The following is a 19,906-nucleotide window of genomic DNA, read 5'->3' as shown; positions in this document are numbered from 1 at the left end:
CTCCAGTAGAAGTTGTGTGATGCCATTTTTTGCATGAAGCCATTTTGGAGTTTAAGTAGTTTTTTTAGAAGTAACCCCTGTAGTTTAAAAATTAAAACAATGAAATCATTCATATATCCTGACTTCTTACGTACTCTTGGAGACTTAAAGATTGCTGTAAATGAATGTTGAAATCGACCAATTAATTAAACATTTATTATAATAGTTTCTGATGCTTGTACTCTTCCCATGTTAAGCCTTTCAGAATAGATTGTGACTTGAATTATTTTCTTTTGTTCTAATGGCTCATTATTAGGAGAAGTGAAAAGTGGGGCCTGTAAGGGTGCTGGGGAGGGACTCTTCATTAGGGACTGTAGTGATAATTTACTGGCTGAATGGCCTTATGCAAAGAGTTGTGGTCAGTGGCTTGGTGTCCAGCTGGAGACCATTAATGGGTGGTGTCCCTCAGGGATCGGTGTTGGGACCGGTCTTGTTCAACATCTTTGTCGGTGACATGGACAGTGGGATTGAGTGCGCCCTCAGCAAGTTTGCCGATGACACCAAGCTGTGTGGTTCGGTTGATATGCTGGAGGGAAGGGATGCCATCCAGAGGGACCTCGACACGCTTGTGAGGTGGGCTGATGCCAGCCTCATGAAGTTCAGCCATGCCAAGTGCAAGGTCCTGCACCCGGGTGGGAGCAATCCCAGGCACAGCTACAGGTTGGGCAAAGAAATGATTCAGAGCGGCCCTGCAGAGAAGGACTTGGGGGTGCTGGTTGATGAGAAAATGAACATGAGCCGCAGTGTGCACTCGCAGCCCAGAAAGCCAACTGTATCCTGGGCTGCATCAAAAGGAGCATGACCAGCAGGTCAAAGGAGGTGATCCTGACCCCTCTGCTCTTGTGAGACCTCACCTGGAGTACTGTGTGCAGTTCTGGTGTCCTCAACATAAAAAGGACATGGAACTGTTGAAACAAGTCCAGAGGAGGGCCATGAGGATGATCAGGGGACTGGAGCACCTCCTGTATGAAGACAGGCTGAGAAAGTTGGGGCTGTTCAGCCTGGAGAAGAGAAGGCTGCATGGGGACCTCATAGCAGCCTTCCAGTATCTGAAGGGGGCCTGTAGGGATGCTGGGGAGGGACTCTTCATTAGGGACTGTAGTGATAAGACAAGGGATAATGGGATAATGGGTTAAAACTTGAACAGGGGAAGTTTAGATTGGATATATGGAGGAAATCCTTTACTGGAAGGGTGGTGAGGCACTGGAATATGGATTGCCCAGGGAGGTTGTGAGTGCTCCATCCCTGGCAGGGTTCAAGCCCAGGTTGGACAGAGCCTTGGGTGACATGGTTTAGTGTGAGGTGTCCCTGCCCATAGCAGGGGGGTTGGAACTAGATGATCTTGAGGTCCTTTCCAACCCTAACTATTCTATGATTCTTGTGATTCTATGACAGCACAAGGGGTAACGGGTTCAAACTTAAAGAGGGGAAGTTTAGATTGGATATAAGGAGGATGTTCTATAGTGTAAGGGTGGTGAGTCCCTGGAATGGCTTGCCCAAGGAAGATGTGAATGCTCCATCCCTGGCGGTGTTCAAGGCTGTCTTGGACAGATCCTTGGGTGGGATGGTGTAGTGTGGGGTGTCCCTCCCCATGTCAGGGGGTAGGAGCTAGATGATCTTAAGGTCCTTTCCAACCCTAACTACTCTATGATTACTAAATTAATTTCTCTGCATTTTCAGAAGTCAGGGTGAAGTGTAAATTATTATATGTATTTCCATAGGCATAGAGTGTTTCAGTGTGGCTCAGAGTATTATCTGCAGTTAAAGTAAATGCTAACTCTGGTTGTTTTGCAGTTCCATTTCAAGAGCATGAGTGGCAGTAAAATGTGTGTCTATGCTTGGCTTACTGAAAGCAAATTCTGTTTGTATGCAGTGTGCTCATACTCTAACATAGCCATTTCTTGTGGTAGAACTCTCAAGAGTTCTACCATGCAGAGATTATTTCAAACAATTGTTTACAGCTGGCAAAAGAGCATTTTGATGTCTAAAAAGAATAAAGGGAGGGGAGGGGAAAGCCACCAACACCTCCTATTCCCATTCCCCACCCCTCCAAACTCAAAACCCTGGTAATTTTTCTTAAGGTTGGCCTTACCTGGGGAGGATACAGTGCTACTTGTTCTCATTATAAGCTTCCTTATAAATATGTAGTATAAAGTGTTTTGGGTTTTTTTTTTCCGTAATAATTTTGGGGATTATCTTCATTTTTATATGCCTGAAGAAGAGCCTGAAAGAGCTCAAAAATATGTTTTCAGTTAAAACCTTTTTTGCTGAAACCAGGAAAAATCACAGGTGAATCATATTTCATCTTATTAATGACGAAGCCATGTGTGGGATCATTTAGTGTGAAGTGTCCCTGCCCATGGCAGGGGGATTGGAACTAGGTGATCTTAAGATCCTTTCCAACCTTAACTGTTCTATGATTCTGTGATGAAGCTAGTCTGGAATTGGCAGTGGAAGCGTTGGTCTAGAGAAAAGTCTTCCTCTCCTTACCCCAACTGAGAGGATTTCTTGTTTCTTGTTATCTTTAGAGCTTTGTGTCTGTAAGAATCCATCTAGTAAAGAATAGTAAGCTTGTGGTATATTATTGGTTACCCTTATATGTTGTTTTGTTATTGTTTGCAATTAACTTTATTTTTTCCAAAGAGCTACAGGTGACTAAAATAAAAAAGCAATCACATTTCCTAGTTCTACCTCTTACAGCGTTAGACGTCATCAGTGAAGTTGGAATTTGTGATGGTAAAGAAAGGGAGAGAAGTGAGTGAAGAAAGGGTAATATTTATGAGCTGTGAGGAGAGCTCTGTGAGGAGAGCTCTGTGAGGGAACTGAGAGGTTGATGGAGAGTGCTGAATCATATGAATGTTATTATATAAGGAAGGTTTGAAACCAGAGATGAACAGTCTTAGGCAGCATATCTGAAATTACTTACTGCAGTGCAGTGCAAGTTTACATGCTTGAAATAAGTGTCCTGTATGTTCTTTGATTTATAAATGAAAAACTTCTGGAAGGATTGTGTGATATCTAAGGTGCTTTGGGTGTAGTTTGGCCTCCTTATGTAGTCTTTATAGTCTCTGCTACTTTGTTTTTTTTGCTGTTGCATGGGGTTAGTAATTGAGCATTATTTCCATCCGTTGCTTATTATAAGATACTCATTCTGCAGTTCATCTCCTTTCATGAAGAAAAGCATTCTACTTGCTTTTTTAATAGAATTTTCTGATGGTTTGAATTTTTCAACAGGTTGTTTTCTGTCAGAATTTGGTGCATGGGTTGTTTGTCGGCAATACACTAAGCATTTTGTTGATCATATGGAACAGAAAAAAAGACTTCAGAAAATATATTCTGGGTGTAAGTTATAGTGACAGAAGTAGATGTGAAAGGTTAGGAAGATGCTGTATTTTGCCATTTACCACATCAGTGCTTCCCTCCACACTGAGACATTACTTCCTTTCAAAGAAATAATACCTGTACAGATAGTTTTGAAAGAGCTGGCTTGCATTATGTCACATGTTCCTAAATCGAACACTTTTTGCAGTAATGTCTTTGGGCACCCACAGATGCACATAAAATGTCCTGTAACATGATATGGTTTCTGCAGTTTTTATTCTGCACAGGCACTGTGGTACCTTAAGTCTGTGTTTAAAAAAAAATATTAGACTTGAGATCTTACAAAGTAAATACATCAATTTGGATAAAAGCTGAAATAACTTAATAGAGTTCTTACATTCAAGTAGTTTTCTCACAATGCTGCTGCTTCTTATGTGCCTGTGCTAAAATAAATCTCCCTTCTGTGCAATGTACTTCATTCTGATTTCTTTTTAAAACCCCCGTGTCAACATGTTGGGGGAGGTGAGGAGGACTGTGGGGGATGAATGGATGGGAAGGGCAGTTCAGGAGAGGGAGACAGCTAGAACTGCAGTTTGTAGATTTCGATGCTACTGAGAAAATAAAGACATCAAGTGTAAGTGTCTGCCATGGTTATCAGTTTTGACATATTCTGAGGAGGCAGGATTAAAAGCTCAGCAAGGAGTAAAATATTCTTGATTTTATCCAAACTTGATGGCAGATATCTGGCACCTGGAAAAAAGTTATTTTAATCATCTCATGTGGTTGTATTCTAGTGCAGTTGATTGTACTGAACTGTTTTATATAACGTCTGGGTTTGGCTGGGGCTGTTATAACAGAAATTTCATTACATGAGTGAATTGAGTGTAAGTGTAAAACATCTAGATCTGTTACACTGACGTGGTTGCCCAGGGCAGGGGAGACCTAGAAACCTTCCTCCATGGATATAGGGCTACAAGAGGTTTCACTGCGTGATTCCCAGGAGGGTATTTGAGAAGAACATGGTTGCCTGGTACTTGATTAGATCTCTGCTTTGGCATAACACTGCTGCTGCAGCCCTTACGTGGTTTGATAGTTTTGATTATATAGTATATATTTGGCCTTTTGCAGGTAGGTGAGTGTTCACATATTGACAGTTAGAAATTGTGAGCCTGTCGTTTTTGCAACACAGAATTTGAATAAATAGAATTTTTTGGTATGGGTATATTAAGGAGAAGTGAGGTCCCATATGCTGATTCTCTGCAGTGTTTCCATGTCACCCATATTGATATCTCTGTGGTTGTGGAATGAAAAGGTAGCTTTCCAGACAGGATTTTAGTAAAATCCAGGGGACTGTGGACTAGTTATAAGGAGCATGAGGACAGTACTGCCATTGTACCTTAATTCTGAGTGTGTTAATTCATCACTGTATCCTGTCTGTCTTCAAGGATTTCTATAAAAAGCTGTGTTTCATCTGAGTAACAGAGAGTGCACAAATACTTAAATATTTCTATCTATATGTGAATAAACTGGAGGATTGCCAGGGCACAGTGTTTAGAGATGAATTTTAAGTGAAGCTTAAAATGATGGAAGTTACTGTGCAAATTAGTTACTCCCGTATCAAGGAAGACTACTGTGAACTAGAATGCTAGAACTTAGATTGGGGATGCCTTAAACAGAAAAGAAACTATCACTTTATGGAGAAATGTTTGGAATGGATCAGTCAGAAAATATGGATGTTCCTTGGAATGTTTGAGGAACATCTGATTAGTGAGTTACATCCTTCAACATGGGTTCAGAGATACAATTCTTGCTAGCTGTTGACTTTGGCTGGAAAGTTTCCTAGAAAAAAAGTAACTGACGGGCACTCTTTATCTCATTGTTATAAAAATGGTCCTAGTCACCTTTCTTTTAAATAAAGATTTAATTTATGTGGTCAGGATGAAAGCATCAAAGAAGTTTAGTAAACCCCAACGGGGGGGGTGGGGGGGGTGGGTGTCAAAAACATTTGAAAATGTCTTTGTTCCAGTGGATTTTAAGAATACCTTGGTATAGGACGAGCACAAACTGAATTTACAGTTGCATGGCAATGCTGTAAAAGACCAAATTGTCTAGTTTAAAAAAAGAAAAACAATTGAAGTGGGGGAAGGGGAATAAATCCCAAGTTGTTTTGCAGCAAGGTATCAGTCTAGTTCTGGAAAGCAGCTATTTGGTACTCCCTGCACATGTTTACTAGATATGAGAATTACTGAGTTCAACTACTTATCTCAGACCTTCTTCATATTTGTCTTTAAAAAAAAAAAAAAATTCTTCAAAATTTAATTTTGGTTATATGTTTGCAAATAACAGAATTTCCTCTCACTTTTCCCAGAAAGTCTTCATAAAACTGAGGAGAATCCAAAACCATGCAGAAGTATTAAATAAAACCAAAAAACTCCAAATTGAAAGCCCAGGAAAATGCAACTGTGTATGTGTGGGCTAGTCATGGAAGAAGGATGTGATCTTAGTCTACAACATTGAGTTGTTTGTTTGTTTGTTAGAAAAAATGATTTTATAACATTCCTTCTTATATAGACCTAAGTGTAATTTTGTATCAGGTAATTTTTCACAATGCTGTTTTATAATTAAACCTATGTAGAAATGTTGCTAGGAGTATTCTCAACCTTATGGCTCTAAACCACTTTTAATTAGCAGTAAGGCTTCTTTTTCCCCAAAGAACTAAAATAATAAAAGCCCATGAGTGTTTGTTTTTTAAATGTGACCTGTTGCTTGTTTTAATATTTTTATGCAGCTTCTTTTAATCTCTTTCTACCTTTTTCATCTTGATAGCCCAAATGTTTGGGGTTTTTTTTTGTATGTACTCCTACTGCTATAAAATATGAAAACAATTATAAAAACATTACTACTTTAGTTTTGTATTTTTTGCTGTCTCTTTTTCTCCAGACTGTAAGTCTATTTCCCTCTTTAAAATAGCTGGACAAAAAGCAATTACTAGACATACTGATAACAGCAAAAGCGGTGAGAACATTTTGCACCTTAGAGGATCTGTTATAAGACAGCAATTTTCCACTTCATTGAGTCACAACTGTTTTATTTTCTGCAGTAGCCTCAAAATACCAAGTAATGTTTTTAGATAGAATTCATCATAACTTCCTTTATTGTTTTTAATTGGATATAAATGCTTGGTTTAATTGAGACAGTACAGTGGTACAGGATCAGTAGCAGTTGCTGGAGCAGACCTTCCTGAAACGAAAGTAGAAGAAAGAGAAGGCAGTAGAATGATTTGTGAGAGCTGCTTTTTATTCAAGCCTTTTTTTTTTTTTTTTTTTTTTTTTATGAAACTTTCTGGTTTTGAGAGAATGGATATCCCACATAAAGGAGACAGACAGATTTCCCTGGAAGAGTCTTCAGAGAACAAAATTTTACAATGATACAAAAACCCTTTAATATAAATTATTGCTATGTAGCAGCATAGGGCATGTACAAGGAAAGCAGAAAGACAAGCAGCCCCCTTGGTTGGAGGAGACATTATCAGAGAAGCATTCAGAAGGAGACTTGGATCAAGAAAGCAAGTTTCAGAAACCCTTGCTGAAAGCGGCATTTGTTGACAGTAAGGGCTTTACAGAAGTAATTGGGAGATATGGTAGGTCGCGTAAAGATGGCTAAGTTGAAAACCTCCAATTCAGAATATATTTGTAAAATAAAATAAAAATGATAAGAATAGAATAAATAGAAATGTCAGAGGAAAAGGAGAATCAGAAAGTGAAAAATAAAACCAGAAATCAAATAAAGATTCAGCTGCTTTGGAAGGCATTAAAAAGGGAGATACTATTAATACCTTCTATTTGCTCTTTACTTCTGTCTGAAAATAAAACGGTCATCCTTGCAGCACGTAGGATTCTGTACCACTGCTCATGTTTAACTGAAACAAAAGGTTTTAGATTGCAGTCCTTTCACTTGAAGGCTTTTGATGAAGACATTCTGGGCATGTTCTGAGAAGGTATGAAATACAATTTTTCAAGGACGTATTGTAGACAAAGAGGGAGAGAAACATGATATTATCATTTGTTATGGAACAACAAATACAAAACAGAGATCAGTTTGAATGTCCTAATTTTTTAATGCTGAAGACAGTAGGTCTTAATGGAGTTAAAAATATTTTTATGGTATTTAATGGGATAAGTATTTTCAGGAGACTGTATTGTGGAAAGCAGTCTAGAAATACAGTCTCAGTCTGATAAAGCATTATATTATAGGATAGTGAGTTATTATGCCCAGAAAAAGAACATAAGAGGAGGTAGGAAACTGAGGAGAGAAAGAACTGTAAGACCAAGTGAGACCGAACAAATAATATGAGGAAGACAAGCTGAGGAAGAATCACAGGGAGTGGGGGAAGGAAGACTGTAGCCCTGCTGAGGATTTGAATGTAAAGAAGATGAGAGAATTAAAAAAAAACTTTAGGGCTAAGAGTATATGGAAAGAAGGGAGGAAGGTATATATAGAATAATACAGGAGTGGACTGCAGGAGGATTGAAAGGAGACTTTTGCCAGCTTTCTCCTAAATAGCAAACTCTGTCATACCATTCACCAAAAAAGAAACCTGAGTAAGAAGGTAACTGTTCAGGTGAGGAGCACAGTATCATTCTTCAACTGACCAGGATGTCTTCTATTTTGAGGAAGACGGAAGAAGGTAGACTGTGAAGCACCGAGGCTCACTTGGGAAGCAAGAAGTATATAATAAAAACCTGGTATGTTAAAGAGTAGAGGAAATTACAGGAATGGGGCTTCAGCTGATAGAAATTAACTTTCTGTCCTGAACTTCCTGGAGAGTCCATAGCAAGAGGAGGAGGGATTTAAAAGGATGGAAACTCCTCTCTTATGAATTAAACGATGAACATTTTTAATGTATAGCTGTTACTGCAGCTGATGATAACAATTTTCTGCCACAAAAGATCGTTTTTTTCAGGAAATCAGAACAAAGGATCTAGCAATTGCATGAAGTGTTTTACTGAACTGCTGATGAAAAATAACTGAGGACATATTTTCCACAATATTTATTTCTGGGGGCCACAGTGTATAAGAGTAACTGTGTTGGTGAAAACTTTTCACTTCCGAAGATGTACCGGCAAAACAAAAAAATGGAGAGGAGGAGAAATCTATGTAATATCATCAAAGTAACTTTTACAGAAAAAAAAAAAAACCCAGTAAAAAATCCTATAGCAAAGCACATAGCCAGCAATATCTGTTTCTCCAGAATTTTTTAAAAGTTGTTAATACATTTAGATCATGAACTTGTATTTTCAAGTATGTTCGTGATGGATAGAAATTGCGTGTGAGAAGATACGTGAAAAAGATAGAAGAGTTCTTAAAAGAACAAGATCTAGGAGGAATGTGTAGTACAAAGTTTGCTAAATTGAAGGGCTAAATTTATGAACGGTGCACCGTATAATCTCTCTGCTGTATTAGAACACTTGGTAGGTTTGGAAATGCTGAAATAACCTCATTTACAGTATCCCATAAATGTGATCAGTTAGTGTGATGTTAAAAAATTCTCTTAAACGCAAACTATGAGTACTAACTGCAATTCTGCCTGTTCCTAAGAGTGAAAGAACGGTGTAAACTTTCAAAATATTTCAGAAAAAAATATTAATAAAAAGAAACTGGAATGCTGGAAAGGTACTTAGCATTGTGTTACCAGTAACACCTGGTCCATCTGTAAAATACACAAATAATAGAGGAAATGAACAACTGTATTTGGGTTTCAGGAAAAGAACAACTGTACTTGGGTTTCAGAAAAAGGTCTTTTAATGTTGGGTGCTGAAAATAAATGTTCTGTAAAGCAGAGAAGTTGAAGGAAGTATACTTCTTTTTCCCTGAAACATGTTAAATGAATGCCACCTTGAAAGTAAAGAAAAAAATGCGGTGTATTTCATGCTGTTAATTAAAGCACAAGTGATCCCTGGTTTAGAATAGAGGATACATTTATCCAGATGTTTCTTAAAGGGTAATAAATCTTAAGAGTTACAGTTTTGGGGGTTGTGCATTCTAGGGTGTGTGTACATGTTTAAAATTTTATCCCTCTGTCGACTAAACCGCAGGGAATTCTTGGGTTGTCCTGCGACAAAGAAAGAAGCAGATGCTGGTTTTTACTATTGTTAATACAGACAAGTAATGCAGCCTGTCCAATTTCGTGTACAGTAAAATCAAACAAGGTTCTAATAAGTAAATCTATTATTAGATGATGTATCTAATGAAATTATGACAGGATGGTATACTTCCTCTTCTTGAAAGGAATCAAGAGTAGGTGTAAAATCTTAGAAAGAATGAGACTGACCAGTTTAGCTAATAAATTTTGACGTTGCCTTTGACCTCCAGATAAATTTGATAAATTGCCTCTTTTTTCATGTCTCTTTTTATTAACTGTCATCATACAAAATAAAGGAATCCTCCTCTGCATGTATAAGCAGCAGTTCGGGTCACAAGAAGGATTAGGTATTTTTAGGGAGCATGTATGTTTCTATTTGATTAGAAATATTTTGCATTTGCACTGAATTAGAAAAAGGTTTTTATTGCAATGTCTGCAGTTTTAGATTTTTTTCTTTTTCAGTGTGTATTCATTCATTAAGCCACTCATCCGTTTTAATCAGTGTTTTTATAAGAACTCAAAACTCTGGCAAATCTGTAATACATTCAGAATATTAATGGAGAAAGAGGAAATAATGTGCTTTGGGGAGAAGCTGTGCTTGGGGCAGGAGAAGACAAGACAGAACCTCAGAGGAAACACTCCCACCTCACACTGGACACAGAATCTGTTTCCAAACAATCTTCATAACATTTTTGAATAGTGATGTTTCACTGTGGAAATTCAGCAGGGACACTCTTCTTGTCCCCCTGTATGTATGGTCTCTGTTTAAAAATCCAAATACTCTAGGTGGAAATACCATAAGTATCATTAGGATTGATGGAAAAGTCTCTTCAGAAAAGCTTTTAATGCATGTTAAATTCTCCTATTGCAGAAGTTTTCCTTTGTGCAGAATAAAAACCTGTCATCCTTCATCTACTAGTACTTAGCATGCTTCCTTTCTTCAGTCCTTGTGATGAGAATGCAGGATGCTAAAATATGAGACATGCTGAAGTGTGACCGTGGAGAATCTCATCAATTCATATTTTTGGGAGAGAGGCATATTTAGTTGAGTAGAACAGTTCTGACTCAAACAGAGGACACATCTTCAGTGTGCAAGAATATTATTTGAATGTTGATGATACTGAATGGCCAAATGTTTCTTTTTCTAAATATAAGCAACTGTATTGACAATGAATGTGATTCTTGTTTTTTCAGAAGTATTCTGTTGTTTACATGATACTTTTGCTCCATGTAATTGCTCTTCTGTTGCGTGGAAAAGGTTAAAAGAAAGCACACCACCGTGTTTTTCTTATTTGTGTTTTGTAGATTCCAGTTTGATCATAAGCTGTAAGGAGATGCTGTCTCATGAATGAGTGGCATTGCTTTTCCTCAGAAATGAATCTTTTGCATTTTAAGGTTCATTCTTGAAAAGACTAAATACTTGCTTAGTTTTGGAAACAATTATTTTATTCTCCACATATATATATTTTATATATATATATAAAATGTATATATATGTATTTTAATTTTATTGCTCTCTCCAGAATTGATATTTGAGTTCCTTGGGTTTTTTGAAAGCTCCTTAAGCATATAACTCATTAAAGCATTTCTGCTGCTGCATTCTGCATCCCCTCCTTTTCCCAGGGATACAGATGCAGTCTTTTCTGTCTGGTGGGGAAGGGTAGGGTAGGAGTGGTTGAAGTGCGAGTGGTTGTAGTACAAATAGATGGAGAAGGTGGGAGGATGGGGAGGCATAGAACTTGTGTCTCTTTCTTAAAGACCCTATAAGTAGGTTGTGTGAAGCTAATAAACTCATGCTCTGAAGAAAAGGCAAATAATTTAGAATGTTTTGTGTGTTTCAGCGTGAATTTGTTCTGCTCTCAGAAGCACCCTTACAAAGATGACTGTTTGGAGGAGGAATAGAAATCAACTCCGCTTCTTATGTTTACTTGTGTAACGGTGTAGCAAGCAGTAATTTCTGGTGTCTGCTTGCCTTTGTGGAGTGTATAAGGTGAAGATTGGTGCTGAAACCACTGAGTGGTTTTTCACTGAAGGGAAGGCCAGGTGCTGAAGGAACGCTGGAAATTCAAATGCTAAAGCGTACTAGCAGCAAACAAAAAAGCCTTGGAGTTTAGATAACCTCAAGGAAATCTAAATATATGCTGAGAAAGTCTGTAGATACCTAGAAAACCTGCAGCTAATTATCTGTTCCTATACAGCTTGCAGGTTTGTGGTAATTAGGAAAGGCATGTAGAAACAAATACTAGCTTGGAAAAATACTAGCTTGTCACCCTCAGCCACTTCCCTGGGCCGCTATATTGAAATTATTTGGCACTAATTCCTAAGTCACTGTGCAGTGTCATTCTGTACAAGTTATCCCTTCCAACTTCTCAGGGATAACTTAGAACTCGTAGCTTCTATTCTTCATGCTGTGTTACTTTTCTCATCTAATTTCTCATCGAAGAATGATACTGATGAGAGATCCAACATCTCAGATATGGGAGAAGTATCTCTTCTCTTATAGAGAAAGATCTTCCAGCCTGTTTTCTTTTTTCCCAGCCTAGTCTTGATTCTGCAAGTCTAAAAAGTTCCTCGGTTATGTTTTATCTGGTATTGCAAGCCAAAAAAAAATGTAGCAATTGTTCTTGGTTTCCTCATTCAGTCTTTCTTTCTGGATTAGAGTTTTACTTATTGTTTTTCTTATTGCAGACATTATTATAGCTTTTTCTTTCTGAATTCTCAGGTTCATCAGAAAAACAGCAATAAAACTGTATTGCCAGGCGTCGTAACTATACTGATGCTGTCTAATGTGTTTTTTAAGAAGTGTTTGCATTACTGCTTTTTCCTCTTCCTAAAGAGGATTGGGATCCATTTCATGCATGCACCTGTTGGACTCTTGGGGTCAGACACAGATCGATTCCCAGCTATCTTAATGCTGTAATCAGAAATGTGTAAACTTTTTCTGGAAAAAAAAAAAAAAAAAAAAATCCTGAAAAATCTGAATCCAGTCCTCATAAGCACTGTAAAGGGGGAGATGGATCAAGAAGGGGGGGAGGCAGAAAGCAGAGATTGTCATGTGCAGTTACCTTGAACTTAGAAAAGAGGAAGATAAACTGGTTATTATTCCTAATTATTATTTTTATTATGGCTAGAGGATGAAAACCCACAGTGGTGACAGAGAAAGGGGAATCTCTTTAAGTGAGAATAGCGTTGCTGCTGCAGTTTTCTTTTCCCTTGTCAACTGCTGCAGGAAATTCATGTGTACTACATCTTCCAGTTCTCATTTCACTGGTTGTGTAGGAAGTTGCATCAGTTTTGCAGAATGCTGCAGACTCACAATGTTTTAATGGTTTCGAAAAGCAACTGGGCAAATCCAGGGAAGGAAAATCCATTAAGAGCAATTAAATATGAAGACATTTTGTCTGGCTTTAGAAACCTCTGAACCACAAATCACTGGAGGTTGTGAGGGTATTCATGGGAGGGAAAGGCTTAAAATAATGATAGAAAAGTAAATGAAGTTACTCTTGGTAGTAACTTTAACAGCAGTGTTTGAAAGTTAAATATTACTGCTGTATGATAGCCTGCTCCCTCCTTCCAGGGTGACGTACTTGGAGATACATTTCCATTTAGCGACATAGTCTTTACCTTTTGGAGAGGAAGGATAATTTTCTGATTAAATGCAATCATTGGATGTTGTCTACAGCAGGATTACTCTGTGGAGCTATATGGGAATTTCAGTACACTTTAGTCAGCTCTCTCTCTGTTAGAAATCCATAAAAATAATATAAATGAAGTCATCCATCTAGCTCATAATGGAGTATTATAATCCCATCTAATTTCTGTTCTGATCTCAAAATCTAGGCAGACAGAGCCCTCTATCTGTCTGGAACTTCTAAGTAAGATCTGAAGAAAAGTTTGTCTTGAAGGCAGTACCACTTCACTCAGACAATATGCTTTTTAGAGGCATGTCAGCATTTTTCTTTCCTAAACTTTCTTCCCTTTACACTGATGTCAGACAGATTCCTTGGAAGTCTCTCCTTGATTGCAGTGCCTGTAACCCTGGCTTTTATAGAAAGAGAACACGTAGGTACTCCTTGCTGGAGAATTTTTCTCACCTTGGCTTCGAGTAATGAGAAAACTGAAGCAAACAGATGAAGAATGTCGCTTTTTGAGATCAAGAAAAACCCAGATGACTGATGCTACAGGCAGCTAGTCTTGAACTAAGAATGGATATTGAGTGCTGTGTTGGAAAATTAGTCTAAAATAAAAATTACTCTAGAAGAACTAAACCGAAATGTTGGGTTGGTGGTTTGTTTCCGTTTTGGGTTTGGGTTTTTTTGGAGGGGGAAGGGGGTGCTGTTTCTTTGTTGGTTTATGTTTTCTTTTAAGCTATTTTTTTTTCTAATTATTTTTTTTATGTAGATGTGTAATTCCAAATCCATGTGGCATCTTTCCATGTTCCCTGGTAGCTCGCCTCTATAAACTTCGATTTTTATCTTTTCCTGGGATTCAAGTTTTCATTATATATTCTTAGTCTTACAGCTTGTACATACAAACTTGGAGATGTTTTGTGTGTCTTGAGATACTTTGATGATTCAAGTTCAGGGGGCAAATACCAGGGGTAGGACTTTGTTATCTGGCTGGAACACAGTGAATCACTGAGGTGCTGGGGCAGTGTCTTGAAGCACTGGTCCATTCCATAGTGACTCATCTGTTCTGGCTGTGAAAAGAAGGTGGTCGACAGTTTTTTAATCTTGGGGAAGAATGTGATCTGCTATGTCAACAAAGGATTACTTTGTCATGCGTGGAGCAGAGTTTCCTGTCTCTGTGCTGTGTCATTCAGTGTGAGGTGAACAGCAATTCATTGGTCTGGGTTATCAGACCAGTATAAATCCAGAAGTGTACCTCTTCTCCAGAGTCACTTTGGTAGACTTTGCTGTTGGGAAAAAAAGAGAATGAAGGGAGAGCAGCCATATGTAAGAAGAATCTAAGGCATGGCTCTCATAAAGTCGGATTACTCAAAATTCTAGGTATAGAAGCTCCCACTTCACTGACATGAAAATAAATAAAGTGGAATTTTCTATTTTACTCCTTTCAGGACAGGCATATTGCACAGACAGCAGCCTTCTCTAAGGGATTTGGGGAGGGCTGAAGCAGGTTGTTAGCCTGAGGGTTCTCTTTGTTTTACTGAAAAGGATCTGAATTGTAGGCCTGAAAAGTCTTGAAGGCCATCACAATGAAGGCACTAAAAAGGTTTAAAAACGATCGAGAGGCATAGCTATCATACTGTGAAATTAGACATCAAGAAGTAGAATATGTCTACCAGTTGATACAGAATCAGTTAATTACCATGTTTAGCAGTTAAATATAGCCTGAACTTCTTACAGCATATCATAAAGTGGATGTGTTTGTGTTTAAGAAAAGAATTAAATGATAGGAACAAGGGTGCATCAACACTTAAGTGGATTAGACAGGGATTCTGCTTTTAGTGCAAGGGTAAGAGGGGGTATCCACTCACACCAAAAAGCAGCAATTCGAATGTCAAATTACTACATGGAACTCAGCAAGAGAACTTTAAATAACAGTTCCCTAGAGTCTTGCAAAATAATGTCAAATGAACAGAGGAGGAGAAAATCCCCATGCTGTGGCATTGGTTAATAGGCTTTCCTGTCCTTTCCTCCCTTCTCCTTCAGGCTGCTCGCTACCTGCATAAGAAACGGAGTTAGAAATAAACTGCCCCAGATAAAAAAGATTCTAAAACTACCATCTTCGAGAGGTTTCTTACAACCTTTCCTTGTGATTATCAGGCAATAATCAGAGCTGAGGAGAGACCAGTGGATTTAAATTGTAAACTTCCTGATTCAGGACAGTTGTGATGTTTCCATTTGCAATTTTTCAAAAGTTAAATTGTTAGAAATAACTAGCATCACGTACAGCAGCAGTGATACAGTGGTAAGAAGGAAGGGGGATTAATGGGGGAAATCAAGCTGAGCTCTGGAGTAGATGAAGAAAGAGCTAAGTAGAGCAGTGCAGGATTAGCAGAGATGGAGAGCGGTGTCCTATCATTCAGCTTGTTTGTATTTTTTTCTTTATTTGTTTTGCCTTTAGAAATTGAGGGCTCTTGCACTCTCTGGTGTGTATATATTCATAGAGTGGGCTGCAAATTCACTGATGTACAGTTTTCTGGTAAGAAATGATGATTTGATGGGATTGAAATATTCTGTGGGAATGGTTGGTGGGCTGCCCAGCTGCTCTGCTTTGCTCTTGGCTGCTGGCCATCTAGTCTGCTCTCCCAGCTGCCTGTCATGTGGGCCTGCTGCCTTGTCTGTTGTATCCTATTTTAAGTATTTGTACATTCTAACAAATAAAACAGCAAATCACCAATTAGAACACCAATTAGTGTTACTACTTAACCAACTACAAATCTAATTGGAAAATCATTTTCAGTAATAATTGATTGATATCTAACTAGCAACCATTACGCAATGAGCTTGCATTTCAATACTGAAAACCGTTAAATCCTTTAAAAGTTACACATTCTTACTTTAATATTGTATGTGTTTACAACAACACAAACTGTATGCTATCAAGGAGCGTTTCCCATCTGAAGATGTTACCGACTAATGTAAAAATCAAGTAAAAATTGAAAGGTTGCAACCAGTGCGACTTTTTTCCTAAAGCTGATACTCAGAATTTTGTTCCAAATGTGGGATTTTGTTCAGTTTGCAGTTTACAGAACAAACTGTTTTTATTCTCGAGTTAGTGAAGCCTGGGTAATGACAGGCTGGTGCCTGTTGTCCTTTCACACCTCCTGTCCTTCCTTCTCCCACTTTACTTTGCAAGCACACATAAACTGGAATTCCTCTGGTTTTCCTAGTGAAGCGTCCTGAATGACATCTTGTTTTCTGTGACATCTCTGAGCAGGAAAAGAACATGCTTCATGTAAAACTGTGCTCTTGAGTTAAGTGTCTCTTCCCAAAGAGGGGAGAGTAATTACCTGCTTTCTGCAAGCAGGCCTTGGTTTGGGGGCTCTTTCCTTTATCCAGCAAGTATTTTCAGTGGCATTTTTCAAGTTTTCCGTCTTCGAGATACTGTCCTTTCTTCAGAATTCCTTTAAAGGCAGCTAACTGGTTCAAGAGTTAATTCAGCTGCAAAGAACAACATATAAGTAGCCACAGCATTCTTCGGCAGCTTACTCAAAATTCAACCTATTTATTTCCATTAAGCAGAATTCCAGGTTCAGTGTGGTTCTCAGTAGCACCCAGCACAGTGTGGCTTTAAGATTCAAAGGAACAACCATAGACAGTTTTGCCACTTCATTTTTGTGGTTGTTTCCCTTTTTGGTTTTTATTGGTTTGCTTGTGTGTATTTGAATCCCTTTGTAGTCATTCATGCTGTAGTATTCTGCTTGTCCACTCCCATTTTATGTGGATGGCCTCAGATAGAACAGCTGTGTAATTAATGATATTAAGGCTTTTTCCAACATAGTGGTGATTCTCCAGCAGTTAGAAACTGACAGGGAAATAATGGGGCCACTTGTAAACTCAGTGGGATTCCTGTCCTTACTGGAAAGAGTTGGAAAATGGTGAATCAAGAATGTAAAACTCCATACTAGTAGATCTGTTTCATGAAATGTTTTGGGCATAAATAGTGATGATCGCTTGCCATATAAACTGACCAAGTGTCATCTTCCAAAAAAGATGTTTCAGTAATATTTAATGTCTCTTCATGTATACACATCATTTCTATACCTTTGATTAAAAGCATTTGTGAAGATGTAATTTTTGTTTGGTCACTGTATCTAGGTGGAAAAAGAGAAAGACTAAATCCTGTAATAGGTATGAAATAAAAATGTTAGTCTTCAAAGAAAAAAACCAAACAAGGTTGACAAGAGTTGCTCTGTGTTTGACTTACTTTTGCTACTCAACACTGGGTGTCCCCCCCAACAAGAGTATGGAACAGAAGTAAGATCCTGCAGGACAGGATTATGGGTGTCCTGGTTTTGGCAGGGATAGAGTTCATTTTCTTCCTAGTACCTGGATTCTCCTCCTGGGAGAGGGTTCCTGAGGCTTGGAAATAAAAGAAATGTCACTCTTGACTTCCAGAAGGAGGATGTCCCTTTGTCATACAAGGAGAGGAGGCTAAGAGAGCTGAGGTTATTCAGCCTGGAGAAGAAAAGGCTCAGGGGCATCTTGTTAGGGTATATACAAATACGTGATGCGGGAAGTAATGAAGATACAACTAGACTCTTCTCAGTGGTGCCTGCTGAAAGAAGAAAAGGCAGCAGGCGCAGACTGAAAACACAGGATTCCTTTGAAAAACAGAGAAGACTTTTTACATTGTGAAGGTGATTGAAGAGTGGAGGAGGTTGCCTAGGGAGTTTGTGGAGCATCTATCCTTAGAGGCAGTCAAAACCCAGCTGGACATCATCCTTGGAAACCTGCTTTAGTTGACCATTCCCTGAGCAGAGGGTTGGCCTAGATGATCTCCACAGGCACCATACCCATTTCTTTGTGCAAACCTTGAGTGAGTTGGTTTAGTTACCAAGCATCCAGTCTCAGACTTTGTGAGTATTAACAGTATTAGGGGAATCTTAGGGAGAGTATTAAATCTGCTTAGATGAACAGCATTTATAAAATGTCCTCCAAGGTGAATTTAATTTTGTGTGCTACACAACACCTTTCCTTACTTGATTTGTTTCGCGAAAACACTGTTTTCTGTTAAAATACGTAAATTAATGAAAATATTGGTATCAAGTGGAAAATTAAGATGTTGACATCAAGTGAAATTTTATAAGCTTCAGTGGAAGGCTTGTAAGTCAGATACCCATAGCAACGATCACTGTTTAGACATTTGCTTGGCTGTTTGTTCTTATGACAGATCTGAGGAGGGACGCTAGTTGATCTGGATTCCATTTTGCCAAAGACTGAAATTTACTTACGGATAAAGGAATGCCCAGTTTACAAAGCTGCATGTATTCCATCATCGATTAAGATATTTTGACTTATTTAATGTTCCTTTATCATTTTGTCTTAATATTAAAGTGGTCCCTGTAAAGCAGTTGTAGCACATCATATTACTCAAAGGGTTTTGAAATTATTAATCTACCTTGAATTAGTTCCTGTATATGAGTTTTGATAATTCAGTAATTGTCTTACTTTGATGTATGCTGTCCATCCCTGGGTGACAAGCCTTTATACAGATACTGCTGGGAAGCTCTTTGAGGGACTGTGGTAGAACCAGACTCCCTCTTGAGCGTGTTTAAGCAGGTTTTGCCATCTGTGTCTTGGTTCTTGAGTGAAAATGGTGGGACAGCAGCGTTTCAGAGGAGTTCAAAAAGTAGTGCGCATTGAAGGGGTGCGACAGGGAACAGGGAAGTGCAGCGCTGGTGAGGAGTTGAAAAAGATACGGAGAAATGTACTGTCTTTCCTAAGAAGGAGATGGGCAGGATAGGGAGGAGAGCACGGTCATTTCAAAGATACATACCACTCACAAGAAAGGAAAAAAAGAAGAAAAAAACAAAAACAAACAACCCCCCCAAACAAATAAAAAAGCCTCACCAACAATGACAACAACAGAAAAAAAACAAGGAGAGAAGAAAAATGTTTACACACCCACAGTACTTTGTGGATGGCAGGTTTTGTTTCTTTGGGCTTTATTTGTTCTGTTTTTTCCTACTTCTTAAAATCTTTTCTGTGAAAGTATTTTTTATGACTCAAGAAGTTCTCATCTACAAGCCGCAGGTGTATTTTTGCAATATTACAGCTGTATTTTAAAGCTCCTGTATAAACCTAATGAGTTTTCAGGTACTATAAAATGTCTTGAAGACCTTAAGAAGCCAAACCTAATTAAATTAATTTGTAATGCACCCCTTACAGGGATCTTAGAATTTCTGCAGGTGTGGCAAATGTGTAGAACATCTAGATAGGGAGCTCTCTTTTTCGTGTTTCTACAAATCTAAACAAATTTTGTTTAATCCCTCTCGTCTTTCTCCTGAACACTTACAATCTTTGTGACTGGAACTCCTGGAGCTTGTCAGCTCCCAGAGGCATATAGCTGTTTATACACAGGAGCCCGAGTGGAGTTTTTTATGTGGTGCGTACTCTCCAGGGAACTGCTACTATATATTGAGTGGTGTCAGGAGGAGTATTAGGCACCACAGTGTCAAAACTACTTCTTTTGGGTTTTTTATTTTCAGTAAATAAGTAAACATATTCACACATTTGGACACAAAAAAGTTTTCTTTTGCTTGGAACAGGTGGCTGAGAGACCCTGTGACCACAGGATGAGCTGTAAACTGTGAAACCTTATTTTTCTAGTTAGGTTTCCTGAAGAGCAATGCCCCCTGCCCACATGCCACCTCTTCTGCAGCCTGGTGTGATGTGGGCCTCACTGCAGGTTCCGCTGGAGCTTAGGCAGCTGTGG

General features: G+C 38.5%; 1 protein-coding gene across 10 annotated transcripts in view; it reads left to right on the top strand.

Moving 5' to 3' along the window:
• Nucleotides 1-19,906, top strand: part of KDM6A (lysine demethylase 6A) — a 159,240-nt gene that overhangs the window by 49,960 nt on the left and 89,374 nt on the right. The gene's annotated exons all lie outside the window — the stretch shown is intronic.

This window comes from Lathamus discolor, chromosome 4 (genome assembly GCF_037157495.1).
Source record: "Lathamus discolor isolate bLatDis1 chromosome 4, bLatDis1.hap1, whole genome shotgun sequence".
NCBI classification, from domain to species: domain Eukaryota; kingdom Metazoa; phylum Chordata; class Aves; order Psittaciformes; family Psittacidae; genus Lathamus; species Lathamus discolor.
Note: the sequence above shows the minus strand (reverse complement) of the source record. Positions and strands in the feature narration are given on the sequence as shown.